The 22,036-nt window shown below is 39.6% G+C and overlaps 1 protein-coding gene across 42 annotated transcripts in view; it reads right to left on the bottom strand.

Annotated features, from left to right (window-relative positions):
* Positions 1–22,036, bottom strand: part of LOC127971886 (NACHT, LRR and PYD domains-containing protein 12-like) — a 280,835-nt gene that overhangs the window by 17,232 nt on the left and 241,567 nt on the right. The gene's annotated exons all lie outside the window — the stretch shown is intronic.

Genomic DNA, 22,036 nt, shown 5'->3' with positions numbered 1-22,036 from the left:
TTCGCTTCATTCGCGCGTGAAATTAACTTCACAACAGACGCGAATTCGCGTCATGAGGGGGCTTCTGCCAGCGGAGTTCACGCAGCATTTTCAACCGCCATTTTTGTTCGGATAATTTTCAAAATATTACTGTTATTGTGTCATGAAATGTAGTTTTAAAAGTATTTCAGGCGAGAATGTAGTTGTTTTAAACTCAAATATGCGGTTTATTTATAATGACAGCGTCTATTTAAAAAATGTGTTTCGCCAATCTCGGAGATGAGCTCCATGCGATCAGCGGGAGCTCCGTCATCATGTATCCGCCGAGAGTAGCCTTACCTCGGCTAGATCTTCTGACATTTGCCGCTGGCTCTGATGTGTCTTTAGTGGTTCAAGATAAAATATAATTCGTTTGGGGTAAAATGAAACGTTTCTTATATTTGGCCTATATTCAATTTATCTATTAATATGTTTTATATATATAGGTCATTTTTTATTCCTGTCTCTATAGAAATATGAACTTTTGTCATATAGCTCCGGTTGTCTGCTCACTGACAACATCAGTCGTTCCTCCTTGTTGAATGAGTGGAGAAGGGTATTCCTGCACAACCGGAGGCTGCAGGAACATACTGTTGAATGAGTGACTCCTAGCAGGCTCCTGATTGGTTAACGCGGCGCGAATTGACGCCAAAGTTCAAATTTTTCAACTCGGGCGGCAGACGCGAATTCGCGTCAAACGCTAAATGCACAAAAAGCACCATTCGCGCTTAACGCGCGTTTCGCGCGAAGCGCTCTATTCGCGCGTCAATTCGCGTCATTCGCGCGAACTAGACGCGCGAATGAGGCGAATTCGCGTCTTCCGCGCCGCGCTTAACGCCCCATTCGCGCCGCGAGACCTCCAGACGCGCGTAAACGCGCCTTTGCATTGACTTAACATTGAAATCATTCGCGCCAGACGCTCTATTCACGTTTGGTGTGAACACAGCATTAGAATGTTTCCTCTCATTATTTCCATAGAGACGCATCATGCTTGACACACAACAGACACGGAAACACTGCATTACAGATGTTTCACTTTTATTTTGTTTTTTTCTTTTTTCTTCAAAATATTCACACACTTGCTTACCATGTCATCAAATCTCTGATATTCTGATTCACAAATACATGTATGTGAGTGTATTTTGTCGTTTAAAACCCTTTATAAATGATCTTGATCATGATCTATAACGTGAGACGGATGCTGTCATGTTTGTTCACTGTCAGTCAGATTTACTGCACTTCAATTCATCATCTTCTCTTGAAATACATGAAAGTAAGTGGCTGGTGATCTTTATAGTTACTTAAACTATGTGTATGTGATATGAATAAACAACGTCAGCAAATTATATTTGAATGTAATGTTGTTGCTGCTTCCACAGACATTCGTGTGTGTTTTACAAACTGTAAATGTATTGTTTTATTAGTACATATGTGTCTTTAAATGTCTGAAACCTAAAAGAAACATTAGAAACACTGCAGAGTTGTGATTCTATGACAAGTGCAGCTAAAACGTCAAGTAGGGCTAAACGATGTGTCATTTAAGCATCGATATCGTGATGTACGAATTCACAACAGTCACATCGTAGGATGTGCGATGTAGGCTGTCGTAGTTGATCTGTTATTCATTAACTGTACAGGCCAGCTGCTCCCCGGCCCTTGATGAATGTGATTTGCGGATTAATTGCAAAGCTTAACCATCATAAAATTAAAGTTTATTATTTTCATGTGTTTTTAAGTCCTGTCAGTTTAACAGGGTGCATATAAGAATGAGCAGAGAGAGAGAGAGAGAGAGAGGAGAGAGAGAGAGAGACAGAAAGCGAGAGAGCCCCGGCCGCGCACGCACGTTCACCTTCACAGTCTTCAAAAAACACGAGGGCAGTCTTGCTCTCTCTCCCTCGCGCAAATTAATCAAAATCAATTGATACGATGGTGTCAAAAAAATAATAAAACTATCCAGTGATGAAATGTTTTCTGTGTTGTCAAATCTTGTGCGATATCCTAAACTGCAGAGATAGTTGTACACGTCTGATTCACGAACTAATGATTCCTTTGAACCGATTCAATTTAATGAATGGTTTAAACAACTGACCTGTCCAACACTGAACTCACGAGACATCTGAATTGGTGTATAAAAAAAATCTGTAACACTTTACAATAATGTTCTATTTATTACACTATTTATCTACATTATTTAACCTTTACTATTACTAAACTGCACTTCTACAACTTTGTTAATTTCAACATTTAGGCTATAGCCTTCATTGTTGAAATCAAAAGTTGTACAGTATTTGTTAACATAGTTAATGCACTGTTAAGTAACATTACCAAACAATGGACAGCTGTGTTTTTATAAACTAAGATAAACAAAGATTAATAAATATAGTAACAAAAGTATTGCTCGTGGTAAGTTCATGTTAGTTAATATGTTAACAATTCAAACCATATCTTAAAGTGACTAACAAATAATTTACTCCAATTAAATAATATGCTGATGTTTAAATAATTTAAAATGAGAATGTAAGTGTGCTCACCCCATTTTTGTTTGTAAGAAAAAATTATATTAGATTTCATATCGCAATATATATCGCAGAAAAATAAAATATCGCAGTGTCATTTTTTCCCAATATCGTGCAGACCTAGCATGAAGTACTGTTTGTATCTGGCCATTATGTGACGTCACTGAACATTATAAACATTATATTGTGTGACTGCAGCACTCAAAAGGTTACACATGGAGGAGGTTATTAACAACATGAGGACAAGGGGTTTATCTCTTCAACAATAACAAAGATAAGAGTAGGTTTAGTAATAAACAGTTGTACACTAGACTGTATATATGCAGAGCTGGGCAGTAACTGATTACATGTGATCTGGATTGTGTAATAATAATTATGTGTAATTAGATTATTTTACATTTGAAATTACTCAGAATCAGACTACAGTTACTTTTTTGTGGATTACATGATTACTTCACACAATAGAAATTCACGAGTTCACGCTTACATATAATTAGCTGATGTATGGTATGCGTATTTGGCCCGCTGTCCGGTGAAGGGCTCGGAATGGCCCGAACCTAGTACTTCTAGTACTAGACTTCCCTGTCTAATTATAAATTGAACTCGAAGTGAGGAGATGGGGTGGAGGAGGGATGCTGATTAACCATCAATGGATAGAGGTAAGTCAGTGATATTTATACTGTGGGATTGATTACTAGATTGTGGTCCACCTGTGTTGATTAGGCTAAGTATCTGACGCGCTCCTCTCGAACCTTGTTAACGAGAACATCATTAAATTGTTCATAATATACTGATTCTCCCTAATAACTCTTTTCATCTTTTCAATGTTTCTTTGTAAAATAACCAAATGCTTAAATACATTGAGAAAGTCTTCAGTTTTCTGGACATTCACACAAAGACAAAAGTCTCTGATCAGCTGACTATAATTACACAGAAAACTGAGAGGACATTGTCACGCTGTCAGTTTCTGTTTTTCTGGGTGTTCCCTAGTGAGCTCACTTCTCCTTAGGCACTTCACCATAGGCACTTTAATTACTCTAGTCTTGTCCTGTCTTCACAGTAATTGCACTCCAATTAAATCACATAGGTGCTTTAATTGGAGCAGCATGGTGGAGCGGAGGGAAAAGTATTTAAGGTTGACCTCCTTCCACCAAAAGGGCAATGACGTGGGAGTCATGGCACTGGTGTTCTGGTCCCTGGCCGAGGGCATAGGGTACAATGATGCGGCCCTGAAGGAATATTTTAACACTGGACTGGATGACCCGGTTCCTCAGGAAGAACTGGATCAACTGGACACATTTGGGTTCTGGGAGTTTGTGTGCTACTTGCAGCATCGGCTTCCGTGGGATACCCCAGCCACTCCTGTATCTTCCGGCAGGATGGCCGCCAGTCCAGAGCCACCGCCCAAGTTGGTCACCAGCCCAGCGTCACAGCACAAAATGGCCGCCAGCCCAGCGCCACAGCACAAGATGGCCTCCAGCTCAGAGCCACAGCACGAGATGGCCGCCAGCCCAGCGCCACAGCACAAGATGGCCGCCAGCCCAACGCCACAGCACAAGATGGCCGACTCAACGTCTGAGTCTCCAGACAAGGTGCCACGATGCTGTTCCGGAGGCCGAGGCGGTGCCCGCTGCCATTCCGGAGGCCGAGGCGGTGCCCACTGCTGTTCCGGAGGCCGAGGCGGGGCCCGCTGCTGTTCCGGAGGCCGAGGCGGTCCCCACTGCCGTTCCTGTGACCGAGGCCGTTCCCGAGGCAGTGCCGGAGCCCGTTCCAGAGGCGGTGCCCGAAGCAGAGGCGTCTCACGACTCCACAGGCAGTCCAAAGTCAAGTCAGGTGCCCATTGACTGTCCAGAGTTGAATCAGTTCCCGGTTGACCCTCTAGAGTCGAGTCAGGTGTTCATGGACCCTCCAGAGTCAGGGTTAGTCACCGTCGACCTTCCAGAGTCAGGGTTAGTTACCGTTGACCCTCCAGAGTCAGGGCTAGTTCCTGCTGACCATCCAGAGTCGAGTCATGTTCCAGTTGTTCCTCCTGAATCAAGTCAGATTTCTATCGACCTTTCAGAGTCTAGTCAGGTTCCGGTTGAACCTTCAGAGTCGAGTCAGGTGCTCATGGACCCTCCAGAGTCAGGGTTAGTCATCATGGCCGACCGGCTCAGACCCCTCCCAAATCAACCCAAATCGGCACGTGACTCCTCACTCTCAATATAGACACAGGTGAAATGTAGTTTCCTCTCGACATTGTACCGATGTAACCTGTTTGCGTAGGTCTTGTATCTCCTTCACTCCTCTGTAAAGGTAGGTTTTATTCAGCTGGAGAATTATAGACTGGAAGGAATTATAAACCTAGAATATGGGTGTTTGTGGGAATTTAACTAAATTCCCATACTTGATTTTAATGTGCTTGTTTGGTGTAATTTTAGATTAGTCGGTTATGTTTGGGCATTGTTTGTGAGCATGTGAGTTTTATGCACATCAAAGGTAATCTTACATCAAAGGTAAAGCCTATGAGCTGGCCAGGAGAGATTATTGCTACTCGTCCAAGTGCTACCAATGACCAACAGGCTACAGTTTCCTCACAAGTTGGAAGTGTTGATGTGGTAGAAGAGGTGCTCCAGCAAAAGGATCTATGGCACCTCTCTGTAGAGGAGCAAAGTCAAGTGAGGGGTATGTAGGGTAAATACAGATCTGTTTTTTCAACAGATGATTCTGACTTGGGGTGTACCAACCTCATTACACATGAGACACCACTATTGGATCCTGCTCCTATATGACGAGGTATCGTCGCATCCCTCCTTCTGACTATGTTGCAGTTAAAGAACATGTGCTACAATTGCTTGCAAGTCAGGTGATTAGGGAAAGTAGTAGCCCCTTTGTTTCTCCCATAGTTGTTGTTAAGAAAAAAGATGGCAGAATACGGTTGTGTGTCGATTATCGACAGTTAAATCAGAGGACTAGGAAAGATACCTTCCCATCATTCCGCATCGGGGAGACCTTGGATGCCCTTTCTGGGGCTCAGTGGTTTTCAACTGTTGATCTAGTAAGTGGCTATAACCAGGTTCCGGTGGCAGAGCAGGACAAGGGTAAGACCGCTTTTTGCACACCCTTTTGGCTATTTGAATTGAATAGGATGCCCTTTGGGTTGTAGAATGCCCCAAGTACATTCCAGCAGTTGATGGAACGCATGTTTGGGGATCAATGATTCCAAACCTGCATGACATCATTGTCTTCTCGACCAATGTAGCTCAACATCTTGTGCGATTTGGAGCTGGTTTTCAGCCATTTGCAGCAGGAGGGCTTGAAGGCCAAACTGGAGAAATGCTGTTTTTTCCATCAGGAGGTCCACTACTTGGGGCATGTTGTTTCAAAAGGAGGGGTTTCTACTGATCCCAGTAAAATTAGCACTGTGGCAGAATGGAGGCAGTCTGGCAATGCTGCAGAGTTACGATCTTTCTTGGGATTTGTGAGTTACTATCTGCGTTTTGTAGAGGGGTTTGCCAAGTCTGCTGCTCCTCTGCATCGCCTGGTAGCAGAGTTGGTCGGCACTAAGAAAAAGAGGGGCTCAGGCAGACCTATAGAGAGCTGCTGGACCCTAGAGTGTGAGCAACGGTTCCAGTCTCTCAAGGAGAAATTGGTGGCCGCTCGTGTTGGCCTATGCTGATTTTTCTAAGCCCTTTGTTCTTGACATTGATGCTAGCCTCTTGGGACTGGGGCAGTCCTTAGTCAGGGGCAAGGTGGGACGTTATGGCCAGTGGCCTATGCCAGTCGAGGGCTTAGGCCTACAGAGAAGAATATGGAGAATTACAGTTCCATGAAGTTGGAACTCCTCGCCCTTAAATGGGTGATGGCAGAACAATTTAAGGACTATCTTTTGGGCCACCAGTGCAGTGTTGAGTACTCGAGACTCGGACTCGGTCTCGAGACCGTATTTTAATGGTCTCGGTCTTGTCATGGACTCGTGTGCATTTTGACTCGGTATTGACTCGGACTCGAACATATTAGGAATCGGACTTATGCCCGAGTCCACTCGAGTCCCAATCAAAATATTTCATGATTATTACTGTATGTTAATGTTAATTTAAATTGATGTATGATTGACATCCAATGACTGGTGATTTTCTTTTGACGTGAGACGTTAGGCCAGCGACACAATGGATGTGTGGCGCAAGCGTCTCAGCTGTGTGGCGTGTCTGTTTTTAATTCGGCTCCCATGTTAACAGGTTAGATCTTGCAGACTGCCTGCGTGAGACGCGCGGAAAACCCGTGCATTCTAGAAATAGAACCGATGCCTATTTTTCACGCGACACGCGTGCATGTTGGAAGCGTTTCCAGGCAAAATATACTAGGAAAATGTGTTTATATGTCATTTTGTACACAAATACATATTAATTCATGATATTTTGATATTTGAAAGTCTATAGGTTGGCATAAATTCAGATATAAATGTAATTTAAAAAATAAATTAATAATGATCGATTTTCAAACATTGCACCTGTCAAACATACTCTATTTTGCCGTCAATACTGTTGACGGTTTCCTATCAGTAGGAGTGTAAAAAAAAAAAAAAAAAAAAAAGGTTGATATTGTTGTCATGAAGACAAGAGCCTGGTTTTTCGGCAGCCTCCCTTTATGTCACCTACAGCAGCGTGCCAGCGCCGAGTCGTCAGGCACGCTTCTGGTGTGTAAAGACACAGAAAACGCGAAGCAGCCACCACGCTTCTGGCACGCAGCAGAGAAGCCACGCAGCCAGTGTGTCACCGGCCTTAAGTTACCCTCCTGCCATCCGCCTGTAGTGATCCCGCTTTCCAGAAAGCCACATTGCTACATTATTTCTCTCAACTGTGTTATTTTTACAAAGTAGGACAAAATGGTCACAGAAAAAAACAAATATTGTTTAATTAAATTATATAATGAATACAGACACAGACTGACTGTCTCAACACTAAACATCCCCCCCCCCCCCCAAAAAAAAAATGTCTGACAGAAGGCATTGAACTTATATGGCATTTCATCCAGCTTTCTTCCCCTGGCACATACACACTTTTGGATGAAATTTTCCTGGACAGTCAGTCGGTTCTTGTGTGTATGCCACCCGTAACTAAAAAAAACTTCGACTAGTGTGTATTTTACCCTGCATTAAAACGCACCATCCAGGGAAATTAGCATTAGATTATCCGTTGCTGTTACAGAAAGTGATGAAATGGTAACTTTTGTCAGTCCCCACTTCCAAGTCTGGGTGGATTGATCATGAGACCACATCCAAGGTGAGTTGGTGGGGGCAGAACAGCATGCTATTGCTGCATTCCTATCCCGTTCGAAGGAAGAGCTTCGGCAGATGCAGTTGGATGATCACTTATTTTTTAAAAAAAAAGTAATTATGCCCATCTGTAATCTTCACAACATCTAAAGTGCACATAATCCAAGACATTGTAAGGATATTAGCAGTCATTAGTTAAGCTTCAAGGTTAAAAGTTATGTAAAAGCTGTTACAGTTGAACATTTACAGGTATAGTGGTACAGTAATGTTACTTGTACTAGAAGTGTTATGTAGAATTACAATATAGGGTCGTACAGTAATGTTATGTGTACTAGAAAGGTTATATGGATGTGTATAGTGGTACAACGATGTTATGTGAAAATGAGCACTTAATATTGACAAGTAACACTTCATAATACTAATAAAATTATCTTTACACCACATACTATGTGGCACTTTTAACCTTTATTGTTTCCACCAAACATTTGACATACTCTTGAAGATTTCTTTAGGTCTTGTCTCAGACCCAATCTCTCTGGTCTCGGTCTTGACTCGGACTCGACCCTTTCTGAACTCGGTCTTGACTCAGACTCGACCCTCTCTGGACTCGATCTGGACTCGGACTCGAATGAGCTGGTCTCGACTACAACACTGCACCAGTGTACTGTCTTTACAGATAACCACCCACTGAGCTACCTGAATGCAGCTAAGCTGGGTGCAATTGAGCAGCGTTGGGTGTCCCAGTTGGCATTTTTTTTTTTTGAAATTAAGTATCGCCCTGGTCGGATTAATGGCAATGCCGACTCATTGTCAAGGCAATATTCCTCTGGTATTCTGACACAGTCCTTTGGTACATCATTGCCAAAGACACTCCGCACAGTTGACATCCACCAGGAGGTGGAAGGTGAGTTGGTGGGGGCAGAACAGCATGCTATTGCTGCATTCCTATCCCGTTCGAAGGAAGAGCTTCGGCAGATGCAGTTGGATGATCCAACTTTGAGGGTATTTCTTGCATTTTTTTTCTAAAAATAAGTACCCATCTAAGGTGGAGCGACAGTTAATGTCTAAGTCTGGGCTTGAGCTCTTGCGACAATGTGGCCGATTGTTTGTTAAACTCTGCGGACCCGGTACCGGGTCCAAAAATAGCATGCAAAAATGTTCGTGTTTCATTTGAAAAGCCTTCCTTATATGGTCTCAGCCCATATATGGGTTTATTTGAAAGCTTAGAGTGTCTTTACAAAGAATACCTTTAATTGGGGTTGTATGATTCATAAAGTAGTAAAATTAAGCTAAGAAATATATTTTTCCCCCACACAAATTTCCGTCTAACGATTGCAAACAATTTTTCATAAGAATGTGTATTTTAAACATTTTTCACAAAACAGTCAAGCTCTCATTCTCAGAAATTTGACGATGTAGATAATTATATTTTATGACAAACAAGACAATTTTTACGTTTTTGTGTGCTTCCATCGGTGAGATATAAAGTGTTTTGTCCAAGTGCGCATCAGGGGGACAGAAGCGCTCTTGCGCAAGACCCGCTCTATATCTCATATGATGGGCCTGAGCGGCAGTCTTATGATATATCGAACGGATCTCTTTTGTGAAACACTATTTGTCCCTTCCGCTGCCAGTCTGAGCCGGCTGCTCCACTCAGAAACGCCATTTCCAGTTTTGGGATGCAGGATTTTTGTGCACACGTGATCGCATTGAACGTCTTTGCTTTTGCCTGTATAATGGGGTATAATGGGGTGGTGTTGGCGCAGTGGATAAGACATGCCTATGGAGTTAGAGACCCAGGTTCGAATCCACTGTGCGACACCAATGAGACAAAATAAATAAAAACTAATTTAGAGTATGTTTCCACCTTCCTGCTAGGTGTCCAACTAATGTAGAGTATATTGAACACACTGGTTGTGAAGTACCCTTTCCAAAGAAATATAGAAAGAAATAACTGTGTAAGTTTTTTTTTATCATTGATTTTTCTCTATCAACATATTCACACACGATATTGTAGTAACAATATATTGTAATCTTTATTTGCTGGAAAATAACAATCAGTGTTTTTAGCACGCCTGACACATTCCTTAACCTGAAATTTAAAGCAGAACATGCAACACTCGCAGATTGGTGTCAAAAGCCAGCTCGTGTAGCATATATAAGCACAATGTGATATTCATAATTTATTTTGCACTGTTAATCAATTTTACATTTTCTCTTAGTGCAGGTCAGTGTAACTACAGACATTTAAATATTTTTTGTATATACTCCACTTTTTGACTGACTCACCATCATCTTAATGTTTATGCAATGCAATGTTATTGTTGTTGTTTTTGTTTATTGTTATATCTAAAGCATGTTTCTCATATCTGTCACTGTCTAAGCATGATCTGTTTCTGTCGTTCTGATGAAGGAAACTTGTTGGGGAGGATTCAATGTCCGTTGAGATCAATGTAAATGTGCTACAAAGTGAGTATCAGAAAACACATCCACCTCAACTGTCAAAGACCACACGGCAGGAACATTCTCCTGGAGACACTGAGAAAGCAATGAAGGAAAGTCTGTGGATGATGTACTCAAAACACACCCATACTTAATGACATCTGTTGGAAAAATATCAACTGTAAAATATCTTGTTTCAAATATTTTCATGTAATTTCATTCTTCTGTATCCTTTAAGCCCATCTTGAAAATTTAAAACAATAGTTTTAGAAAACAATGTAAGATTTATCATTGTATAAAAGAACATGAAATGCATCATATATTGTGAATCTTATACATTAGCTTCTGATTGTTTTTGCAGTTCTGCACTGTATGTAGCTACACTGTCTGAGTCAAAGATAATGCAACAGAATCTGATGAATTGTAAAAGTGTTTTCATTTATTATTATTATTATTATTATTATTATTATTATTATTATATTTTTTGTAATGTAAGGGGACCCTGCTACACCTTTTCCTACCGTACACCTGATGGATTCTGACTGTAAAATGGCATTCATACACAGCAAAAAACGTTGGGTTACACATATTGGGTCAATGTGTTGGGTTATCTTAAAATCTGTTGGGTAATTTTATTTTCGTCATTGGGTTATTTTTGATCTGAAACAACAAAAAGATCATGTGCCAACACGGAGGAAGCCCAGGATCACACACATGAAAGTGTTTAAGGCAGTTGAACAGAGCCAAACTTGACACCATCACACATTTCTTGCCCTTCAGACATTGCCACACTGTTTTGGTAACTCAGTTTTGTTCTTGTTGGACCTAAGTCTGTGCCTTTGCTTTCAAACATGTCTCTGTTTATAAGACAGTAACGGTAGAAATGTCTACTCTTACTGAAATGCTATGTGACCCCAAATTATCTCCAACAATGGCAATCACTGCTCCCCTCACTGTCTCTCCATTCTCCAATACAATTCCACATTCCTCCAAGTCCTTGAGATCACTCAAAGGAGGTTTGAAAACTTGTTGCTGCCCAAAGAACTTAAAATCTTCCTGACAATGACCAGTTGCATAGGATCAATAGATCATCTATTATGGGGACAGATTTCTGAAAGTGTCAAGTACACAGCAACTAGTTTGTGTTTTTTTCTTCCAGAGCCAAGCGGATCAACTACCTCGAATGCATCTTGATATAAAATTAGAGACAATACTGATGAAGACTCTTTAAAAAGAGTGTTTTCTTCAAAATTTCTCCCATCCCTTATATCCTCAAGTACATGGGGATCTTGTAATGTTTGTTTCTTGGCCTTATAATACTGCTCTTTAACAGATCCATTGTTCAGAAATGCCTTCAGAGTGTCTTTTACTGGAATGTACTGACAAAAGCGTTCTTTCCCTGATGCATCAATGCCTAGGTACACCTGCACAGGCTCCACATAATTGAAATGTTTTTTGAAAAAGGACTTCAGAGTCTGATCTGACTTAAAATATCCCTCATTATACATTTTAAGTAAGTTCTCTTTAGATAACCCACCTATTATTTCATTTATTTGACAGTCTGGAATTTTTAGCTTTGTCAATTCTTCATTAAAGGGGGGGGTGAAATGCTCGTTTTCACTCAATATCCTGTTAATCTTGAGTACCTATAAAGTGGTACTGCATCCTTCATAACTCCAAAAAGTCTTTAGTTTTATTATATTTATAAGAGAACCTGGAGCCTGGAGGCGTGGCGTGTGGGCGGAGCTAAAGAACAAGAGCGCCAGTAGGCTTTTGCGTTGAGAGCGCTAGAAACTGTGACATTACCGTGAGGAAAAAAACATCATCCAAAACAAACCATGGCTAACAGTCAGATTCATCGTATATTTATGATCCAGAATCAGATCCCGAGGCTGAAATTGAACAAGAGCAGCATCAGCATCAACAACTACAGCAGGACGTCTCTATGTAGTTTGTATTGAACCTGTATATATTTGCTTAGCGGTTTTGGAAAATGACTAAGTTCCACTTTATGTCGTCTTTTTTTTTTTTTTTTTTTTTTTTTTTTAAGCTGTACATGTGGAAAGTGCAGTTTGATGACAACATCGCAAGTTGTTTATTTGATGTGCTTACACGCCGATAGCTAAGTTAACAACACAGAGATATTTGAAGCAGTTTTACTCATGGCCTGCGGTTCCAACACACGATTGTGACCCTTTTTCGTTGGGACTGCATTATCCTTTGTTACGACCCTTCTTTAGCTCTTAACAATCTAGGGATTGAGAAGGGGAACTTTAAACCAGTTCGGGCACCTGTCAACTATATCACTGAATGAAATGAGAAAACGGAGAGACACGAGAATCACATGAAGTTAATTTAATAAATGTAAAATAATAACCATTTTACATCAAGAAAACCAATATTTAAACAAATATAATTTTTAGGAACTGAGGAGGACAAAGGGGAAACCTGGATTGTGCCAAATAAAATAACAATCAAAAAGGAAACTAACTAAACCATTTCCATCTACTCCTAAACTAAAAACAAAAGATCAAAGAAAAAGTCTTCAACGTCTGTGACGTCGTAACTAAACTACTCTAACTAATCAAACCAAAAATACAGAGGGTGGCACAAATCCCTAAACTAGTGTGCATAGACAAAATTAAATCTAAATGTGTGCAAATGTATGTCACGTGACATGCTTAACTAAACGCCTTTTCTCCTTCCAACTTAACCCAGCTTTGAAGAGTTATTTAAAACTTTCAAAGCTCACACATAAGGAGTTAAATCACAACAGGCAATATTCACATGACAAACTCACTTAACAAAAGGCACAGCACAAACAAAATCAAAGCAAAAAGTCTCTCTTCCACTGGCAGTAGCATCTCCCTTAAGTAGCGCTTCTCCAGGTGTCAAGCGTCGGGATGATTAGGATCACGCCCTCACAGGGCACACCCAATCAACTCGTCACAGATGATTGACAGGCCAAACAGCAAATCAGCAACGGCCTGTTAGTGACAGTGAAAGAGAGGCAAAAAGACACAGAAAAGAGAAACAAAACACACAGAAATGCTAAAAATCAACCCCTAGAAAGAGCATCAGCAAGGATGTTCTTCGAACCTTTCTTGTGATGAATTTCCAAGTGATAATTCTGAACAAACAGAGCCCAACGCATCAATCGTTGGTTTGCATTGTACATGCGAGACAGAAACACAAGGGGATGATGATCAGTAAACACAATTGTAGGCAAACTGGAAGAACCCAAATAGACTTCAAAGAATTGTAAGGCTAGTAGCAAGGCTAGGGTTTCCTCTTCAATGGTAGAATAATTTGCTTGATGTTTATTAAATTTACGAGAAAAAAACAAACTGGATGGTCCACACCATCTTTACCCTCCTGAATCAGGACTGCTCCAGCGCCTACTGTGCTCGCGTCAACCTCCAGCTTGAACGGATGATCAAATTGAGGAGCCACCAGAATTGAACTGGTACACATCAAAGTCTTAGCATTCTCAAAGGCCATCTGACACTTTTCAGACCACACAAAAGTCTGCTTGGGGCTGAGGAGGTTAGTAAGAGGAGTTACTACTGTGGCAAAATTCTTACAAAAACCTCGGTAGTAACCAATCATACCCAAAAATCGTCTTAACTCTCGCCGTGTAAAAGGTACAGGAAACTTAGTAATAGCCACCACTTTTTCTTCTACCGGCTTTACCTGCTCATTTCCTACCTGCTTTCCTAAATAGGTCACAGTGGCTTGACCGAACACACACTTAGCGAGGTTAAGTGTTAAAGACGCATGTTTTAAACGTTCAAACAAAAAAGTCATTAGAAAAGATCACCAGGTCATCCAAATATGCCTTACAGTTTGGTACCCCAGCAAGGACAATCTGAATCAATCGCTGGAGCGTAGCAGGGGCATTTCGTAACCCGAATGCCATAACCTGATATTGTAAAAAGCAATCCGGAGTTACGAATGCAGATATGTCGGATGCCTGTGGGGTTAATGGAACCTGCCAATAGCCTTTAAAAGTAAATCAAGTTTGCTAACAAACCTGGCAGAACCAATACTGTCGACACAATCCTCCATTCTAGGGAGCGGATATCAATCAGGCACTGTGATCGCATTGACTTTTCGGTAATCCGTACAAAAACGAAAAGAACCATCAGGTTTCTTAACGAGAAGACATGGGGAGCTCTATGGACTATAACTATGGCGAGCTAAATCATTCTCTAACAAATAGTCAGTTTCTGTCTTCATAGCAGTTCTCTTAATTTCATTAACTCTATACGGATGTTGTTTTATCGGTTTTGCACCTCGAACATCAATATCATGCTGTAACACCCTAGTCTGGGAGGGGACATCAGAAAATAGAATGCGAAATGATGTGATGAGAGCTGCCACATCATGTCTTTGCCCATCAGGTAGAGAAGATAACTGAGAAGTCAGATTGGATAGAATAACGGAGTTATCCAGTTTACTGCACTGTTGAGGAGTATTTCTCCCCACCAACCCATCCTCATTAGCATTCATGTCACCTTCTACAACAGACAAATCTTTTGACGTTATCAATACGGCTGAATTGTCAGTGACCAGCTTAACAGGTTTACGTACATCCCGATCATGGTATGCTTCAAGCATAATAATGTGACAAACACGAGTCTTGCGCCGCCTTTCGGGAGTGCATATAATCTAGCAGACAATGCAGACCCTGGTATTGGTAATAATACCACCACCTTGTCATTAAGTTGAAAAGACCGTGCAACAGCGTGTCTGTCAAATCGAGCCTTCATCTCCGACTGCGCATTTTTCAGGAACTTTCAGGAACAGAATAGACAGAATATTGGTTGTGATGATTCCAGATTACTGATACAGATGAGGACTAATGTTATTTTGCCCTCCCAGCCATGTAAAGAATGAGGTTTATCTACAGTGCCTTGCAAAAGTTCATTTTTTTCATATTACAGGTATGTTATTTTCCTGCCTTATGTAAAACTGCTTTCAATTATTTTTTCCCCCATATCATTATACAATATACACTCCATACACCATATAGACAAAGCAAAAACAGAATATTCACAACCTGTAAATTAATAAAAAATGTAATAAAAAAACTGAACTAAATAAATATTTAGCTGAAACACCGGCCCACTACCCCTTTTCCCTCATCGGCTGAGGTGCTCCTCTTGCCAATCCTTCCATTAACACCAGCTCTGTTCCCGCTTCGCTTAAGATCTGCTGATTCCACTCATCCACTCCTCACTCGTCCCTGTTGCATTAACAGCTAGATGCATTACAATCCACATTACAGTCAGTGGATGATTCGCTGAATTAGTAATTTGGTTTTTGTATTTTGGTCGGTAATGATTTGCTCTCTGTATTTTAAAAGTATAAAAAACTAAATATCTACACCCTTAGAATTAGAATGTCTAATCAAATAATTGGACCAGATCATATCTAATATAAATAACACAAAATGTGCTATTGTTGGCACACTTTGTAGGCAACGAAAAAAAAAAGACTTCACAAAAAAAAAGACAGACAGAGAAAGAGTGAATGGAGGCTGCTGAAGGCAGTTCAACATTATAAACATGAATACAAAGCTCCAGCAAGCCAGCAGGTAAATCATCATGTGAAATATTATAATATATATAATTGTTGCCAAAGGCTATGAATTCATAAGCGTTTATTGATATATATATATATATATATTTCATTTACAGTAGCATGAACCACGAGTAGTCGAGTATTTTTTAAATAAAAGATGAACCTGTAGAATGTATCCCCAAGATACTCACAAACTTTTGGTGAATCAAAATTTAAGACTCCCAAATATTTATTTTACCAATGTTTTTTGTTAAAAATTATATAGGAAAAGTAATCGATTCATTTATGACAAGAGTGCACCCTCAAAAATCTACATTATAACAAGAGTTAGACCTTTGTTTAAAAAAGAAAAAGAAAAAAAAAGACTTCTTTGTTGTAAATGGTACATCAATATCATGTAACAAAATGTTTTCAGTCATGAATTATAAAAATTTAGATTTGTATCATGCACATTCAAGTCTACCTTCAAAAATGTGAGTGACAGTTAAGAGGCTAGATTTCCTTTGTCTAGAGATCAATTAGTACAAATGTAGCAAAAAAAAAATACATTCTTATATTAAAGCTGCGGTAGGTAACTTTTGATGCTCTAGCGGTTAATAAACAGAACTGCTTGCATCTTGCGGAAGAACATCGTAGCCGGAACTACTTCTCTCTGTTTATGTCTATGAAGAATCACAAAGGTACTGGGTTACTCCGCTGCAGTATCCCCGAAGCAATCTAAAATAGTCCGAATATAAACACTTATTATAGGTGCACCCTAGTGATTCAGGACAAGCCAAAAACACGGTTTGGAAAATGGATTCATGGTGTACTCGCTTATTATGTTCATTTTTCTACATTTTGAACACAAACAAAGTTACGGACCGCAGCTCTGATTGGTTGTTTTTTACCGGGAGCGGATGGCTTTCTGCAAATGGCAATAGGACACTGGGAGGAGCCAGAGGAGCTTGATTTTTTTACAGATTATCTGTATCATATTCTACTGTCAGGACATAATGACAGGTTTAACAAATATGTAAAAAATATATTTTTACAAAAGTTACCTAAAATGGAATTAGGATATTAAGTGTCTCCCTGCGCATTGAGGCAGTTGGCATTCTGACATCCAGCCATAAACTTGTCCAGCCAACCCAAAATTCAACAAGGTTCTTCAGATCTGGTGGTGTACCTGTCAATGTAAATTTACACATAAAACGACATAAGTTGTACAATGAAAGAACCATAATTATAAAAATTATATATTTATATTTGCCTTCTTCAATGTATTGCCGGAAAAAGGATGTGATTTTGCAGCACGTTACCAGACTGAAGTTCTCCTCATCATCGCTGTCTGGGTTTGGCCATATTACTCTTTCCAGGATCATCTAGTATAATCACAATAATTTTTAATACAGTAGTTTAGCAACTAGTTGTACTATAAGAATAAAAAAGGCAAAATTATATACTGTATTATTTTGAAAAATATTCACTTGTGTTGAGAAAAAATAAAACCATGCATGTTTGGATTTGCTTGAGTATGAATAAATGAAATAAAATGAGTTTATATACTGGAGATCAAAAGTATCTTCTTACTAAGGCTGTGTTTATTGATTATGTATTTTTATGTTTTGACTACCAGTTTATTATCCATGCTTTGTTAATAAAGGTAACTTCAGATTATGCATCATTATATCTGTATATCTATATTTGTAAATAGTGAATGCACATTTTGGAACAGTACCTGTGCATCAATTGTCAGGGAAGATGATCTCGGAAAAAGGACTTCAATTAGAAAAGGTCGTTCATTAACCATGCGCAATACTCCAGTATCCTTCAGTCCTTTCTTCAGTTGTTGCATCTGTTTCTCACGACGGCCAATGACCTAGGGAAATTCATTTTTGCAATTGTTTATAAATTAAGATGAAGAAAAATAATAATAATAATAAAAAGATGTTGTAAAAATGTTAAACTTACAACATTGTGAAGAATGCCTTGGGCTAGCCACAGTCTATTTTCTGCAGTGACCCGAGGTAGATCCCAACTGACAGCTAGGTCACTCACTTTCACACACTCATCATCAGCAAGCATATTTGTTTGTTTGAAGCTGTAGTAAAATTTACATTTAAAAAAATCTAGGTAAATTATTCCCATTTAAGTTTACACAAACCATTGGTCAGAGGTAGGTTTGTTGTTTTACATACCAGATGGACAATTTCAATGACATCTGTGTCGGGGCAATCTTCGAATTCAATTATGACTGTGTTATTCAGTTGTCCAAGTATTATTCCAAACATAGCAGGACTAAGTCCAGTCAATAGCCGCATTTCCACTGTCGGCCAGTGCGAGCCAGGGCTTAAAGCGGGCCGGGTGGGGCTCATAGCCCCGGGCCAGTAGCACGAGGCCAGAATAGCGCAGGGTTTCCACAGTGGAGCTTGAAGCTCCGCTGCACGTCACAAAAACATGACCTTTACACGCTTCTCAGAACAACGTCATGCAACCTCATCATTTCACCATCAAAGAGAAATTATCAGAAAACTAAGAAATAAATCACTGGAACATGCAATCACAAAACGAACATGATAAAAGCGGCCGTTTGTTTGCATGCTTTGTTATATATTCTAATTCAAAAGCATCAATGTTTTAACTATAGAATTGATTTAATTTATCAGGACTCAAAATTAATCACACATAAATACACTTATTTTTATTTTATTTATTTATTTTTAACGCTTATGAAAATATCCTGCTTATTCAGTCGAGTCTGTTTCTGTTTATTAGCCACAGTAGCCGTCATATTTATAATGAATGATAATATCTCTATTTTTATAAAAGCTCCTGAACAAAAAATTATTATTAGGCTATATTCTTTTATGATAAACAACGTGAGATGAGGCTTGTGACAGATAATGTAAGTTAATTAATAAATACACGATTGTGATAGAGAATAAGAAGCTGACATCTGATTTCTTCAAGCGGTCACATTTACCATGTTTACTATGGTAACGTTAATGTTTAGCGTGCATAGTCTTTTTCATCGCTTATAAATATTTCTGCCTTGTTTAGTGATTATAATCCTCATTGGATCAAGTTATTTCAAACACTTGCTGCTAACTAAGAGTGAGTTATAAGCTCAACTTATTTTAAAACGTCTTTAATGCTGGTGTTACAGCTGTTATCTTTCTGAAATGATCCGCGCTGACGCTCTCTAGACACGGAGAAACTCCACCTTTGTTCATAACCCCTCTTCTAGCCCCAGCTGGCCCGCTTTGGCCCAAGGCTTTCGTCGGGCCAAAAAACCTGGCCGTTGGCCCCGAGGAAGCCCTGGCGAGGCACGATCAAGCCCCGGAAGTGACAGTGGAAACGCAACTGGCCCTGGCACGCACTAGCATGCCCGGTCCTAGCTCGATAGTGGAAACACGGCTAATGAGGGACCACCATTAATGTATGAATGGCCAATCATGCATCCAACAATGCGGAACAGGTCCAGCAGTGTTCGGGAGGTGGACGGCACCAGATGATCTTCTTGACCAGTGAAAAATAGGGTTTTGCCACAGTTGTCTGTAATTGGAAAACAGATTACAAGTTCCAATGTAATCGTTATTTATCATTTATTTTTTAACATACATTTTTTTCAAAATGAAGAACAACAAGCACTAAAAGAATGTGCATTCTGACTAAACCATCCCTACAATTATTATGTAACATTTTAAAATATTACAATTACTCACCAAAATCTAGGGAAAACCCAAGCTGCACACGAGAAACAACCTGAGATAGGAAGTAGTTTTTCACACCATCTCCGATTGCTGCATCACCTAAAGTAAAACAAATAAACATGCAATGTAAAACAAAGTTCTGTAACATACTGACTGCATGTATCAATGTTAAAATAAAACTTTTCATTTTACCCCTGAGTTCAATGAAAAACGGACGAGCCCAGTTGCCGGGCTGTGATTTATAGAATGTAAACATTTCTCTTTCTCTTCCCTGTTTACTATTGCATAGGTTCAGGTCTGCTGTTAGCGCAGAAAAACTTTCAGCTCTTTCCAAAAGCCCCCTTCTGTATAGTAGTGCAGCCCGAATCAAATTTGGCTCAACTTTCCGCTCTGAAAATAAACAAACACAAAAAAGTAATTCAAATTTTAACCTGGTAGTCACCATTCACAATCTGATATGGTCATGTTGTTATTTTTGTAGCTATACTACAATATAGCAATATTATTGTTCAGATTGCAGGTAAATATTAAATGAATAACCTTTATTGCCGCTGTCCCTTTCTTCTCTACTTTGATCGATTTCCTGTCTGCTGTCACGTCTGGAGATTTGCTGTCTGTTGCTTCTTAGGAATTCCTCACTGCTGTCTCCAGAAAAATTCTCACTGCTGCTTCTGGAGATTTGCTGTCTGCTGCTGCTGCTTTTTGGGTATTCCTCACTGCTGACTCTAGGAATATCCTCACTGCTTTTAGTAATTTCATCATTGTGAACAAAGCGGATTAATGCTTATTGGAGACACGAACTGTTTAAAACAATTCAGTTCGATTTGGTGAACTGTTTCCGGTTACATCGAATGATTCGTTCGTGAACCGGATATCCAGACTGCTTTGTTTTGAACTCTCTCACACAGACACGGAAGAGAAGACAATGCTGAATAAAGTCGTAGTTTTTGCTATTTTTGGACCAAAATGTATTTTCGATGCTTCAAAATATTCTAACTGACCCTCTGATGTCACATGGACTACTTTGATGATGTTTTTCTTACCTTTCTGGACATGGACAGTAGACCGTACACACAGCTTCAATGGAGGGACTGAGAGCTCTCGGACTAAATCTAAAATATCTTAAACTGTGTTCTGAAGATAAACGGAGATCTCACTGGTTTGGAACGACATGATGGTGAGTTATTAATTACATAATTTAGATTTTTGGGTGAACTAACCCTTTAACAGACATCACCCATGCTTTATTTATGTAGTGTGTCTACCTCTAAGTTAAAATCTTTCTGAAGAGGTCTGATGTAAATCATGGCATCTCCTATGCCAAGTGCACTGTTGCTCAAGTGCTCTACTGAGTATCCCTCATCAGGACAAGGAATTATCTCCAGTGATTTTTAGCTGGTAGCACCTTGAGCCTGCAAAAGTTCATAGCCTCCAGCATATTTTAGCTTTGGAAACTGTTTATACAGGTAATCAGTAAACTCTGCTGGCTGACAATATTTATCTGGAAGGCAAACAAAATGTAAAGTAAAGTTCGAAACTAAAAGTAGCATGCATCACTGTCTTGTAAAACTACTAATTATTTAAAAGCTGGTGAATATAAATTCTGTATTCGCATTTATGATAAGAACATTTTATTTCACAATATTACTAAGGCACCTAGGAAAATTATTTTTTTTTTTTCCCAGAATTATAAATTTTTCTTGTCAGAAGCATTTGGAGCCTTACAGTGTCTTCTTTTAGCTAAGAAGAAGAACCTGTGAGTATATGTTATGGTCTTGGACTTCTTTGCTGGCACAGCTGAAATACATGACCTCTTCTGTTTACCCACAGGTGTGTATGGGGCAAACAGCCTGCTCACCTCACTACATGCACCTTGAAAACATTTTAAAGCAAGAAAAATATATATTTCAGTAAATATTTTGCAATAATTTGAGTAAAAATTTAAAATAACCTAGTTGTCAAACAGTCTGATTAAACCCGTTTTCGGCTCTTTTTACAGCAACCCGTTTCAATACAGGGCTCTTGCAGACTGAGGGAGTAAATTAAAACTGTAAAATTTAACTGCAAGAGTCAAGACCGCCAAAATGTGGTCGATGGTGAGTGACGTCACCTCCCAATGCAAACACAGCCAATAAAATAGCCCCACCCCTGTCACTTGATTGACAGGTTTCCGTATAGACGTCGGAAATTCAAATGCAAAAGGAATTACGGTTCCATTTGAGTTTTGGCTGTTGAAATACGCAGTGCAGAGAGAGTGAAAAAGCAAATGTGGTGATTAATACTGCTATTTATATATGACAGGCTCTTACCTCGTAAGACATTAGAAATGCATTTGCAAATGGACTTAGCTTTTTCATTTGAAATTTGGCAAACGGTAATGCAAGATTTGCAATTGCATTTGGATTATGTCACAATTTATGCGTCCAAATTTTGAAAATGCAAATGATAATACAATTTGCAATTCCATTTGAAAATAGTCCGAAAAATCCTTCCATAGCCTTCAAATCACGCTAAGCTCCGGCCTT

Source organism: Carassius gibelio, chromosome B14 (assembly GCF_023724105.1).
Source record: "Carassius gibelio isolate Cgi1373 ecotype wild population from Czech Republic chromosome B14, carGib1.2-hapl.c, whole genome shotgun sequence".
Classification (NCBI taxonomy): domain Eukaryota; kingdom Metazoa; phylum Chordata; class Actinopteri; order Cypriniformes; family Cyprinidae; genus Carassius; species Carassius gibelio.
Note: the sequence above shows the minus strand (reverse complement) of the source record. Positions and strands in the feature narration are given on the sequence as shown.